This window comes from Ischnura elegans, chromosome 8, assembly GCF_921293095.1.
Source record: "Ischnura elegans chromosome 8, ioIscEleg1.1, whole genome shotgun sequence".
Lineage (NCBI taxonomy): Eukaryota > Metazoa > Arthropoda > Insecta > Odonata > Coenagrionidae > Ischnura > Ischnura elegans.
In genome coordinates, this window is record NC_060253.1 from 56,851,735 (window position 1) to 56,865,428 (window position 13,694).

At 38.3% G+C, this 13,694-nt stretch overlaps 1 protein-coding gene across 1 annotated transcript in view; it reads left to right on the top strand.

The window, feature by feature from the left end:
- LOC124163263 (CDC42 small effector protein homolog) overlaps nt 1-13,694 on the top strand; it is a 119,818-nt gene that overhangs the window by 74,110 nt on the left and 32,014 nt on the right. Inside the window, exon 2 of the mRNA XM_046540046.1 lies at nt 810-890. The gene's annotated coding sequence lies outside the window, so the exon portion shown is untranslated. The remainder of the gene's footprint in view (nt 1-809; nt 891-13,694) is intronic.

A 13,694-nucleotide genomic window follows, 5' to 3' on the forward strand; every position in this document is an offset into this window, starting at 1 on the left:
CGCTATTCTACTCCAAATTATACACCAGGCCATTAAAGAGCATTTTTCTTCTTGCCTCCAGCGTGCAGACGGTGAAGGTACCGTTTGTCCCCATGTTGGGTAGCCTATTCCGTCCAAAGAACTTTTATTGTTTTTCTTTATGTTGTAATTATTCCTGATCCTTTCTTCCTCATGACCCATCAAGCACCTCTTCAGTATCTTATTATTAGTTAATATAAACGTTATATCGTCGGTGTAAAGTATTAACTTTACGTAAGTATTAACTTTGTCGGCCTCGGTGGCGGCGGGGTAACGTCCTCGCCTGAAGAACAAGAGGTCGCGGGTTCGAGTCCCGCCTGGGTAGGTTTCCCCGCTGTTTAATTGTTACATTTGTTTAGTTCCCCGGTATAAAATGGCCAATAAGAGCTGTATCCGGTGATTTGAGAATTTAAAAAAAATAAAAATAAAATAAGAGGTTATTACCACAAAAAGGCAAGTTTTGGAGACTTTGCATGGCATTTCCTTTAAAATGTGATGATTTGGTTCTTTAGAAGTTTAGGAGGGGGCTTGATTTGGAGGGCGTGCACTATCAAGCTCTTAAGGAGATGGGCACGCCTGCATTAATAATATTCTTTATGCTTCATTCTACTCCTTCTTTGTTGGTTATTTTTTTCAACCAAGGATTAAATGCTTCACTCTAAGTTCCGTCAAAAATCTCTTTTTTTTTGAGTAAATATGTCAGTACACACTTACCAATGTGGAAGGAACATCTTCGAGGTGATAATCGTTGAAATGCAATCTCTGAAAATACATCTCTTCTGCCATTTCAGGTGCTGCATCCATACGTGTTGACCTTTCCAGCCGCCATTTCGACCACAGGAGTCAGGACACGGAATACTGCCTGAAAATTGGTGAGATTTTTAACATGGATTAGCAATTCGTGTCAGAAGATAAATTTATGCGCAATAGCTAGGGTATAGACAATAGTTCAGATTTTAAAAAAGTGATGAAACAGGAAAGAAACGGGGGTTTGAAATGAACGAAAGTGTGTAGTTAAATTAATAACCTCAATATTTAAATATGAGAGTTGATTTTCAGGAAATCTTTGTATCGTATTCGTTATCGATTGACTCTTACATGTGGCAAAGCTTATGGCAAAAAATAAATAAATATTTAATATAATTAGTCTCTCTTGGGAGTAAATAATAATTTTTTCTTTAAGGTGTACGATTTTTTAGGAAAATATTCGATTTTTTTTTTTAATCCTGCACTCTTCTTTAGTTTTCAGTGTCTGCGCTAAGATGAAAGGCGTTTTTGTTTGACTATTTAGAATAATTGAATGCATTTCGTATAAAACACATATGAATATGCATTCATACGTATGCATAGGAGTAGGTTGATAGACAAATGTGCGAGGGCGAAAGTGGTGTCATGTCGTTGAGGAAAAGGAATCTTAAGCCTCAAGATTGAAACATAAAAACTTACTTAAATCGAAACTTGAAGCTTTTACGTGGTGGAAGGGCTCCATATTAATAATGAAAAATACTTTGTTACTTCCACAAAATTTCTATTGGAATTGTATGAAATTGAAAATGAAGAAAGGCCATTATACATTTTGTGGAAGTAACAAAGTGTTTTTCATTATTAATATAAAAACTTACTGTTGTCTTTGAAAATTAGCGTTGAATATCGAGTTCCTGTATTATCATCTGCAAAACCTAGCTAAATTTTTATAGCGAAACTAAAACAAAACTACCTCTAAAACCAACTAAGGTTGCTTGTTACATTAGCTCATCTCTTAGAACTAGGACTGGTGCTTTCACCAAAGTTTCTTGAATTAGTATAATGAATATTCATATCATTAACTTTAAAAATTATTTTGTAATACCTACCCTAGCATTAGTAAATATTTACCACCTTATAACTCCGTTGGTTGCTAAAATGTTTGTTTAATGTAATTTATCACTTATTTATGTCATAATAATTTTACTTGTATCTCATGCGTGCGCCAAATTCTATCGTTGAACAGTTTTATTTACCCCACATTCCCTTGCCCTCACGGTTTTAGATTTTAAGCCAACTCTGATTTTTGAAGGGCATGGGCCCTCTCATCTGACGACTGTAAAACAATTCGAATGGGCACGATTCAGTTATTTTCTTTGTAACTTTCAATTTCCCAACTTTCTAAGGTATTAATTTTCAATGCGCATTCACTTCCACATTTTATTAAGTGGTCTGCTACTCCCGTCAACTTTCTGAAGTGCTGAAGCATTCGTGCAGAAAGGCATATTTAAGCTATTCATGAAAAGTAGACCAAGGATCAAGCGTTGAGATATCCCGGCTGCTTGAGCCATGAAATATGTATAACTGTACTGGCTATACACCCTTTATGATTTATTCACTCTATGTTTGCTGGTGAGCTTTCGTGAGAGCCCGGTCACTCCCGGAAGGTTTCGCTAATGGGGTAGATTTAGTACCGAGAGAGAGAGAGGAGGAGCGAACTTAGCGTTGCCAAATCTACATAGCCGCCCTAGTTTGTCACTGAAAACGTAGGCGCCGAGACAATGTACCTTACTCATTTGGAAGGTGTTGAGGATAATCCTTTCACAGGAACCCATGACAAATGTCTGTTACCACGCAGAATGAGGCATCGTTGGTGAAAGCCATACTTAAACACATACAAGTAGGACGCGTGAAGTTTGGCAACACTGCACCACGAGAAGATTCACGATGTTAACTCGACGGAGGTCTGAGAGCGACTGACTGAGGCCACGCCTACTGTCTGCTGACTGGCCAAGGGAAAGTCACGTGTCGATAAACTTTCCCTCTCCTCACCTCCACCTGATTTAGCCACACCAGCTCACCCTCAAAGATAAAATGAAGAGAGTATATTCTAAATGTCTATAATTGTGAGGTTTGAAATATTTACAGCTGCGATACTTACCATCCGTATCAATATTATGTTCCTCGTGATTGTAGACTACCATTTCAAAGTTCGCTCATTCGATTCAGTGATAAAACGCATCAAATTGAAATTATATTAATCCTTCGTTTACTTATTTCACGAAAAAATATCCTGCCATTGTTTAACTTTGCTCTGGATCCTTTGATTTTTTTTTCAATTTACTAACAATAGCTTTTTTTTCTCGTGAAAACTCCATTTTAACGTACATTACCAGCAGTCTTCTTTGGTAACGGCTTGAAGGAATCTAATACCTCTAATTTAATTTAACCGCCTCGGGAGATGTGTCAATTAACGCATCATCTATTCGACCAGATTTTTATCTTTGTTTGAGGTCATAACCTTGAAAAACTTTCTTTGTCATTATTAGCAGTATTTGTGGAAGTACTGAGAAAAAGTAATTGTGCCCAATTACAGTTACTTCGTAAAAATAAATACTCAATTACGAGTACAATTTACTGATTTTAAAAAGTAATCAGTGAAACTAAAATTAATTCTAGTAAAATTGTCCATTCTAGAGGCCTCGTGGTAACTGTCGAGGAGTGCACTAAAAATTTGGAATTGTTGAGTCATAGAAATTGCTTAAGTTGTAGTTTCACTTGCGATACATTTATACAATTATTACTGCTTTAAAAAACATGTAACTGCTTTAAAACACTATCATATTTTGTACCCATCATAAGAATGCTAAAGCATAAGGGTGGCTGAACCTCAACAAGAAAATTAAGGTACTGTAGTACTCGAAGTTATTTTTAGGCCTTGGTAAATCAGTAAAGTAATCGTCGATTACGAGCAAGTAACGATTACAACGAAAGTGACGATTATTCTTTCACTATAGGGAGTAAATTATAAGTAAAAATTACATTTGTTAAAAAGCAATCGTTACAAGTGCAAATAACAGCAAAATTGATCGTTACAAGTAATCCGATTCCTTTTGCTCGATTACTTACCAGCACGTATAATCAGTCGGAAGATATTAAAGGTCTTAAAACAATTTCATTGTATGCATGAAACAGTTGCAGCAAAACAGAACACATACGCGGCCGCGGCCCATGAAAAGCCAGCGATGCAAGTGCAAGTTGCTCAAGTTCAAGAAAACGCATTCAATGAGAATTCCTTAGGTAAATAAGAGCCGCGTTCATCCGCATATTTTAACCTTTGCAAGTATTACTTTATTTCCCGTTCTCCGTATCTTTTTTGTTTTTTAATGGCGAGCAAAGCTTACGAATTCAAGTCCTCTCCGGAATTTCCCGAGCAGCCTCTAGACGCTGTTCTCTCGTGTAAGTGGACGGGTAGGTACAGTGTGTTGACCGCCCCCATCCTCTCAGGCCCTCCCTCCCACCCACCCTTCCATTGTTTCGTCCCGTGCGCTAAATTATAGCCCTTACAAGACTTTCAGTGCAGTCTCCTGAGTGCCCGTTCTGGGGCGGGAGGCGTGAGCTCATCGCTGAATCCCAGGAAGAGGTTGAGCGTACCTAGCCTTTCTTTTATATTTCCCTGCCCGAGGTAAACTATATGGGCCACCTATCCCAAGTTTTCTCATCGTTATAGGTAGAGCGATTAAAAAAATAAGTTCTCAGCCTCCATAACGTTATCACGGAGTTGAAATTTTGTCCTTAATCTATAATCATGTGATTTTCCTTTAAAAAGGGTGTATTCACAATGTAGTAATGGGGGTTTACTTTCCTTCACGGTGTAGTTACGGGGGTTTACTTTCCTTCAACGGAAAGTGCAACGCTCCAAAAGTTATCTTAGTGTCAGGGCCTTCATCTTTGACTGGGACTCTAAACACATTTGTATCACTGCTACTTCTGGAATCCTTCAACACTACAGCAATCGTTGCACAAATTTACAATGTATGGCATACTATTGACATTTCCACCCTCCAAAAGTTATCGTAGTGACTGGCATTTCATTTTTGACGGGAACACTACAAAACTACGGTATCAGTATTACTGTTGGAATACTACAACACTACTGCATACGGTGAGTAAATATACAATAAATGGCATACGATCGAAATTTCAACGCTGTAGTAACATCTAGAAAAAATACTGGAAATGTTCGTTGGTATATTCCTTTACGTAGCTTTACATTTATTTTAAATAAGTAATAACTGTTTCCATGCGGAGATAAACGAATAATATTCGTTGCTATTACGTCATATATTTGTTTTTTTGGGTACTGCTGACGGAAATTTCCTGAGAAAATGATTGTTCCCATCAGTGAAATGTAAGGGAATTTATTTTTCATAATCTTGCAACAGCATTAATTTAAATTATTCATCATCAACATCCCAAGTGTAAGCGATGGTTTTTCCGCATCTAATCTCCGGTTAACCCCGATGACTAAGGACTGGTTTTATTATGTCTATTTACCGTTAACTGGGACATTGTACAGCCATAACCTTCATCATTATTACTGGTCAGCAATGCTAATATTGGTTTGACGGAGCTCTCCACTCAATTCTCCTATCAGCTAATTTTTTCACACATACGTATTTCTTCTCTCTCATACTTCTTTACCTGTTCCATACATTTCATTCGAGGTCATCCCATTCGTTCTTGTCATCTACTTGTCCCTCAACGATTGTCTTCATCAGGCCATCATGTCTCAAGATATGGCTTTTAAGGTTGTTCCGTCTTCTTATCAAGGTTTTCATGAGGCTTCCCTTCTCTCCTACTCTAATATTTTCTGACTCGACGAAATGGCACTGAGGGATGTTCTTGTTCGTAACATAATCTCAGCTGTCTCCATAGCTGTGTAACCTAGGTCAAATTTCGTTCTTTTTCTCGATAGAACGTGTACAAAACTTCAATTCAAGTCTGGAAAGACTAGCGACGCATACCACGCTGGCTGCAGATCGAGAATAGACCCCGTGATGCGACAATTCAGAGATATAGTGCTCGGATTTGTGGTGGAGCGTTTATTATTTCTTTCCAATTGTGGAGCGGTGGAATTTGTCCTCCGGTCTCGCCCGCGTCGACGGAACGAAGCGACAAACACGTGCCTCCCTCCGACCCTCGCGCGGATAAATATATCGACACGACAATTGGCGACACAAGTGAATAATGACCGGCGCAATTTCAAAAGGGGATCGTCCCGCAGCGGTATTGGATCTCGATCGCGGCGGGGAATCGTGAACGCCCGCTAGCCCCCACCCCCCTCTTATAAGGGTGACTGACACTGGAGGATAAGCGTGGTGAGTGGCAGGTGGTGCCCGGATTAGCAGATCGCCGATGCGGGCTGACTCCAAGTGGCGAGATATTTGCGACGGAGAGAAAGAGAGATAGGGCGAGTGTATGTGACCGTCAACTTGCCGTAATGGGGTCGTTCACTCACAGCCGAAATCGCAATTCACTGCAAGAGGTTGGTAGGTGAAAGGGTTTGTTAAGTTATGAGGAAAAAATCCTCCTTCGGCCATTCTCTCGTCGTCAAATTAAAGCAAAGTAACGCAAAATTTGCCGCCCTATTTTCTTGAGTTGGTGACGTCATTATAGTTCCGGTTCATGAACTTGGTGGGGAGTACCGTTCATTAAGGGAAAGGAATAGCTCAAAGGATTGTAAATGAGCGTAGAGAAGCGGGACGAATTCTGTAATTTGTAATTTTTGTCGTAATCATAAGTCTCTGATGCTATTTTACCACCGATATCTCTTAGAATCATACCCTTAAGTATGATTTGACTTTGTATTGAAAATAAAGAATTTCGTAATTGAAATTGCAAACGAAAGCAATTATTTTTATAATACTTTTTTAATCTTCTTGATTTGTTCGCTGATAATGGACCGTAAAAATATTTTAAGACAGAATGAAATTTTTGTAGTAAAATTTCAAAACATGAAAGTTTCATTCCCATACATTTTTAATAATGCTTTATGCAGGTAAAATTCTCGATTTTATGATAAGCGTTATAGTTTGTAACCCATGAGATCGAGGATCGTCTTTTGCTGTTTTAATCTCTCTGATATTATCTTCATACCCCAGTGGGTAACGAGGGAGGCTGGGCGGTCCGACCCACCCGAAATATAAAAGCACACTTACTTTGCATCACAAAAGAAAACTAAATATTGAAAAATCATGAATTTACAAAAGATTTCTTTGAAAAATGAAGTTTTTTCGATTATAAAAAGTGTTAAAATTAGTTTAAAGTGTTAAAACCATCTTCTTTCAATTAGTACTCTGTTTTCAAAAATTTTCTACCCTGGTTTTTGCCCCCCCCCCCCCCCCATCTACCCCCCCCCCCCGAACAAAATTCCTGGCAACGCCGCTGTCATACTCTGCGTCAAGTCCCAAATTGACTTTTAAAATTGTCTTGACAAAATTATTTTATTATTTCAATTTTTTAAACTTTATTTCGGAATTTCGCCCTTATTTTTCAATTTTTTACTCATCTTGATAATTTGCTGCACGAATTTCAAAATCGGTCCAGTGATGATGGCGTTTTTTTTAGCAGGAACCATGCCGACGTTTACAGCATTGTCTGTGTTCACCCCTGGTTTAAATGGGGATAAGATTAAGTAGTTTTGGGCTGTGCCCAATACACGAGAGTGGTAGTTATAAACGACCTTTGCTGCTAAATCAATTTTTTTTAACATTCGGTCGAGTTTCGTTGAATGTTATGGGATTTTGAGCAACGTTCGCGTCGAGTGTTATCGGGGAGTCACCTCGCGTAATTGATTGCTTAGGTAACTCACGTTCTGGGAGCGCCTATCACTGCTAGCCAACAGTGTGGCAAGGCATAATCAATGCACAGGCTATCGTAATAGTCTGCATACACTCCGCCGTGAATGGTTTTCCTTAATGATCTTTTGTCCGCCAGGTTCGCACAAGCCGCGAACGTTATTGGTCGACCGATAATCCACGATTATAGCAAACACGCCGCGTGTAGTAATTACACGCGTGTGGATTGGTGTCGCTTGGGTCGCAGCCGCCTTGCGCGTGCGATGGAATGCGAGTCACGCGGTGGACGCGTCAATTGGGATCACCGACGGCCGGGAGGCGAGATCCCCGTGGGAGTGTCGCTGTTTTCATAGCCCATGCTCACGTCATCTTGCGTAAGGAATTCCGTCGTTCTTGGTTTTTTTCCGAAATTGTAGATACACCATTCTTTACTTTAGCCTGAATCATACGATCATTTGTTTCGTCCCTCTTTAGTGATCACTCGATCGATCGCTTTTCGGGACCGGAAAAATGATCGCTCGAGTGATCATTTTTCTGAAACATGGTCCCTCCCGCCGTCGCTTCTCGCATCATTTCCGATAAAACAGCTTTATGTCGTTCTTACGATTGTCAAACGTTGCGCTGCAGTCGCTCCATACGGGCATGCGTTCTGATTGGCTAATAAGGGGTGTCATTGACGGAAAAGCGATCAGACGAGTGATGAAAAAAGTTATGTGCAGCCTCTTCATTTGGAGTGATTGCAAAAACAATTGTTCGCGACTATAATTTTCGAGTGATCGCGAATTACGCGCCACGATCATTTACGAGTGATCACTCGAAAATGAGGAAAAAAACGATCGTGTGATTTAGGCTTTAAAGAGTTGAAAATAATAAAGTGTATTTCCATCCTGTTGCTAGTTATTATTTTGATCGCCTTTACTGATAAAATGAAAATAAAAATTATACTCATTCGGGTACATATTGTGTTGGAATTTCAACCGGGTTTGAATCATCAGGTAAAGCGTATTCACGTATTATTTTAACAAACTATTTTGTAACTCTAACGGAGCGTGATTGTAGTTGTATTACCTTAATTTTCTTATTTCGTTGCCACAAATATAATTCGCATGATATATATTGTTGCAAGCAGCTGTTAAATATTTATCACCTTTCAGTTCCCTAAATGATGCACTTATTGAAGTATATTTCAGTGTATATTTTTTCCTTGGGAGTGAAAAATTTACATATTTTTCTTAATAATTAATCAAATGCAAGTTTCATTTTTTTACTGTTATCAAATGCAAGTTTAATTTTATGAAGTTAACGGCTGGAATGAAGTGGATACCTCGCTTATAGCTCCTAATTTAATTAATCTCTTAAGATGAAATTTGTCCATTATGTGAGGAAGGTCACGGGAAACAATTCTCAGTGTATTAATTTCAATAGTTCATTAGGTCTGCAGCGTCTCTAAAGTGGGATAGTCCGAAATCTGACTCCTATAGCTCTGTTTTATAGGCTGCGGATACGTATCACTCAGTGGTTTTTCATGTGTCAAGGTGACTAGAATGGAACTATGCGACCCGGGTGAGATAGGGGGACAAGCAACCTGTGTCTCAGACAATGCCATTGAAATGGATATGAAAACTGGAGTATCAATTTACGGTGTATATTTGTAAGGAAAGAACTAATCTATTTATTAGGGAGCGAATGAGTGCTTCAGATAATCGTAGATAGTAGTTTTGAATTAATTCCTTTACAAATAGGCACTTCTAAAATACAATTACCAGAGTATATTTGTCTGAATTGGGCGAAAGAAATACATTATTAGGAATATGGCGAAATCCGAGGTCGTTCCCAGAGAATATTTCTTCGGTTTGTCGTCCTGGAGGGGGATGAATATCCCTCCATAGGGGTGTAATTTACATCAATACTGTATTCACACCAGCAATCAGGAATGAATATATTTCGAACTCTCGAAGTTATTGCTTCGATTTTCGTCAAATTTGATTGCTCCCAATATTTGGTATGGATGGAAACCCTAGGAAATAAATTTGCATGAATAATATTCGGTGATGCAAGCACTTTGACACTTAATATTATTGTAAATATTATTATTAAGACTTAAATGACAAATGTGTGGAACAATTTGACGCGATCTCTCCTTTTTTCATCCGTAATTGGAGTAGTGACACAGTGACCAGCCATTTTGGCCGTACGTCCATTAGATAGAAAAAAAAGCGAGAGTAATCAGCTCTACTTAAGTCACTCGTCCAGTCTCTCCTAACGGTGACTTGTCGCGAGATTTTCCTCAGCTCCTTTTAGACGCCTTCCATAAATTACGTCAGCAGTTTAGGGATCGCGCACGAATGGAGGCGGGGGAGGAAAAATCCGAAGATTCAAGACACACGCGAGCTGTCTGCCCCCTTGCGGTGGTAGCTTTGGCCAATCGTGTGGGGTCTCTGCCAGCAGGCTTACATAATGAAGTGGCCGACAGTAGTGACACAGGACACCGCGACCGCAAGGCCTGGAAGTAGTGCAGTAGGTCCCCTCACTTTGCGCCGTGAACGCTTGTTGTGGTCGAACTATGTTGTGCGAGTCTAACAGTAATCATTATGATGGTTGGTGCATTTGATGAAATCGATGGGAATCCTAACTCTAGCTAATATTTCTCTTCTCGAAACGGAAAGAAACATTAATGCATTCCCAGGAAAAAAATTAAGTGAAGAATGATTTTTTTTTTTTAATTCTTTTTCCTGTAATACACGTAATATTAATATCTAAACCAAATCAGCACGCACGCTTTTTTCTCTGAGTATGTAGTCAAAAGCTTCGTTTACTTTTTAGTGCATTTTATTCTGTTTTTTGGAAAAAGGCGTGTTTTTCATATTTTTATTTCATTTTTATTTTCTACTTTTTAGTTGTGAATCGTGTAATCCATTAAACCAGAGCTATTAAAGAAATTTATAACTTACGCCATTTACTGAGGAAATTTAGAACTAGTTTTCCTTATGGAAATTGTAAATAAATTAGAGTACCAAATTTCAAATATATCATCGATGAATATTGTATTATTATTGGAAGTAAGAATGTGTGCCAAATTTCAGGTCGTTAAGACAATGGAAAGTGGGTAAAAAAAATCAATTACAAGATTCCAACGATGAAACAAAGAGACGTAAGTAAAGAAAAAACGTGTAAAAACAGCAAGCGTTTTCCTACCTCAGTGTATTTCTTTACCTTGGTTTTTCCGTGAATAAAAACACTAATTAATTAGGAAAATTAATCCGTATAAACGTTCAGCGCTCAACTCAATTCGAATTTATATGCTGTGCTATTTTAACGTACCCATCAATTACTTACCTTGTTCGCAATTACTTCTCAACTAAACACTCAGTGGTTGGTTTTAAGATTTTTGAACCTTATTACTCAACTCAAAACTCTTACTTAGGTTAAAATATTATGCATTAGCAACAATGTTTGCTGTTTAAATCCTTAAATTGAGAATCTTTCTTCAGACATTGTCACATCAGCCAACTTTGCAGCACAGCTTAATTCGCCTAATGGCTCTGGACTGAAGTATTTTTCTTGCAACAATTTTCCTTAAAGTTATGCAGATCAGGTAGCCTAAAATAAATTTAAAAACTTTATCAAGCCAAAGATTATGATGCGAGCTTGGAATTACTGTTTAGCATCGCGTATGACAGTTTTCCCTTTTCTAAAATATTCCTTGAAAGAATTCTCGTCTTTTTTTAAAGCTCTGCCTTGAATTTTGTTTAACTCAAGAATTCACCAAATGATTTCCAACATGCTTCTCACGGAGTTCCGTTGGGTCACGTAGATATCCGGTAGAAAAATCGATGTAAGCGGAATTCTTCTGAGAGAGAACCCATTCTACTTTCGATAAACACCGTGATAGTTAGGAACTTTTTATCTTATAAGATATAGGCAATTTGTGGGAAAAATAATTCTTCGGAGTCACGAATATATTCGGTGGACTGCTGATATCCGGCATATAAGATCCAACTGCGATTAGTCTGGATTTCGATTAGAGACCAAATATTTTCGATCGAAATAGACTGTTCAAGCGTTGAAAACTCGGAATTATACTACCTTTTTTTAGCGGTAATATAACTTATCAATATTTTTCGAAGGTTTTTAAGTATTGCTGTATCCAGCTGTAAAATAATTATCAGCTGTTTTCGTCGCATTGATTCATTTAAATTCTGTCAGCTATATAAGTTTGTACATGGTAGTCATTTTCGAAATAAGGGTAGCTGTGGGCTGTATTATTAGTATATATCAATGTCTTCTGGTGAGAGATTGTTTTTCTACTCTAATCTTCAGGATTTCAAAGAATTTTAATTGCTAACTCTGTTCGAGAGTGTATCGTTCCATAATATATTTCTGAGGTTAAGCAACATGCATTCTTGTCCTAACATATCAGTTTGGCATAATTCTTCTTTCAGGTGCTGTGGACGCTGATATTGATGCTTGTTTTCCGTTTTCTTTTAATACTTGTAATTTTGAATTATGAATAAAATAATATGATACGTAGAATCTGACTTAAATAACTCTACCGTAAAATCACTATTAGTTCTTTTTTTCCACTTCTGAATTTTTTTTCTTTTTGTCGAATAAATTAATTTACCTCATTAATTATCTAACCCAAAGAAGAAGTATGAAATATTTATAAGCTATGGCTATATCCCCCCTGGGAACCCTTGAAATAATAGTCATTCTTGTACTTTTTACTCTTGCCTTGTATTTTTCTGCCCTATTCCTTTATTCATGAAGTGAAGTTATGAGGTAAATTCTTACACTTCAAAAACGCCACGGTTAAGGGCAGGGGCGGTCTGGCCAGTTCGACTGGTCGGCGATCGCCGAGGGCCCCGAGCTTAGGAGGAAGGGGCACAACGCTCGCGTCTATTGTAAACATAAAATAAATGTGTCAGAAGAATACAGAGAGCTTGATACATTTTCTGAAAAGATAATTGGATTAGGTTATTTTAGAGGCTATTTTAGATTTCAGTGCAGTTTCAAGGAACAAATTCACTAAATAATAGAGCCATAATACATTATTAAATTTTGTAAGCTGTGCAATTCTCACATTTCATAGTATTTTTCTTACGAAATTTTTCTATTTTTACTAACTTTTGTCTTATTTTTAAGAGCCAGAATAGCGTCGGAATCCATTTCCGGGCATGCAATTTCTTAAAATTTTGCGTGGGAGGACTCCCGAAACTCCAGGTTAGGAGGGCCCCATCATGAGCCCCAGCCGAGGGCTCTCGATCACCCCACACCGCCCGTGGATAAGGGAATGCATCACTCCTCCTCGAGCGGTTTTTTTCGAGACGAATTGCTAACTTAGTACGTGTGCTATCAGCTTAAAGTTTTCAGAGCATGTAGAGTATTTAAAAAATCTCCTACTTCAAAAAAATAATACCGTAGTATTTTCCCAAATGATATGTTTTTGTATTCGAAGTTCAGGAAAGTGTTAGCTAGCGTTTTCTCTATCCACCCTGAAAATTTCGATGTGATGGGATGATTTTTACAAACGAGCAATTCGTTGCAAAAAAGTCTAAGACCGAACGGTGAAGCGGGAGTAAAAAAGGATTAGGTTTGTTGAAAGGGAAGAGTAATATGCAAATGATATAAAACTAGAGAATTGCAAGACTGAAAATGGAGAAAATGTATTTAAACAAATTACCCTGCCCAAATAATAAAGTATGAAGTTTATATCAATAACGGCAAACCCAAACATGTATTCATGTGCCTTGAACGCATATATGGAGTGATTTTTACGATCACCTGAGCATTTTCTCAGTCAGGTACAGGAATGGCGCTGCGTCCTCGTGATGAGTGAAAGTAATGCGCTTGGGTGAAGGTCATCGCCGCGGATTCCATGCCTCGGCTCCGTTCTGTCTGCTAGTTGTGGAGGACCGCTGGGATCGACTCTCTGCTTGCGGTTTGAACTATTTTTTCCTAGCGTCGTCGTCGTGAGAAGATAAGTGGCCGTCGCTGCAATAGTGGGTCAACTAGTTCCGAAGGCTACCTCAAGTTTCCCTATTTTCTCCGATGAAGAGTGAAATGTCGAAC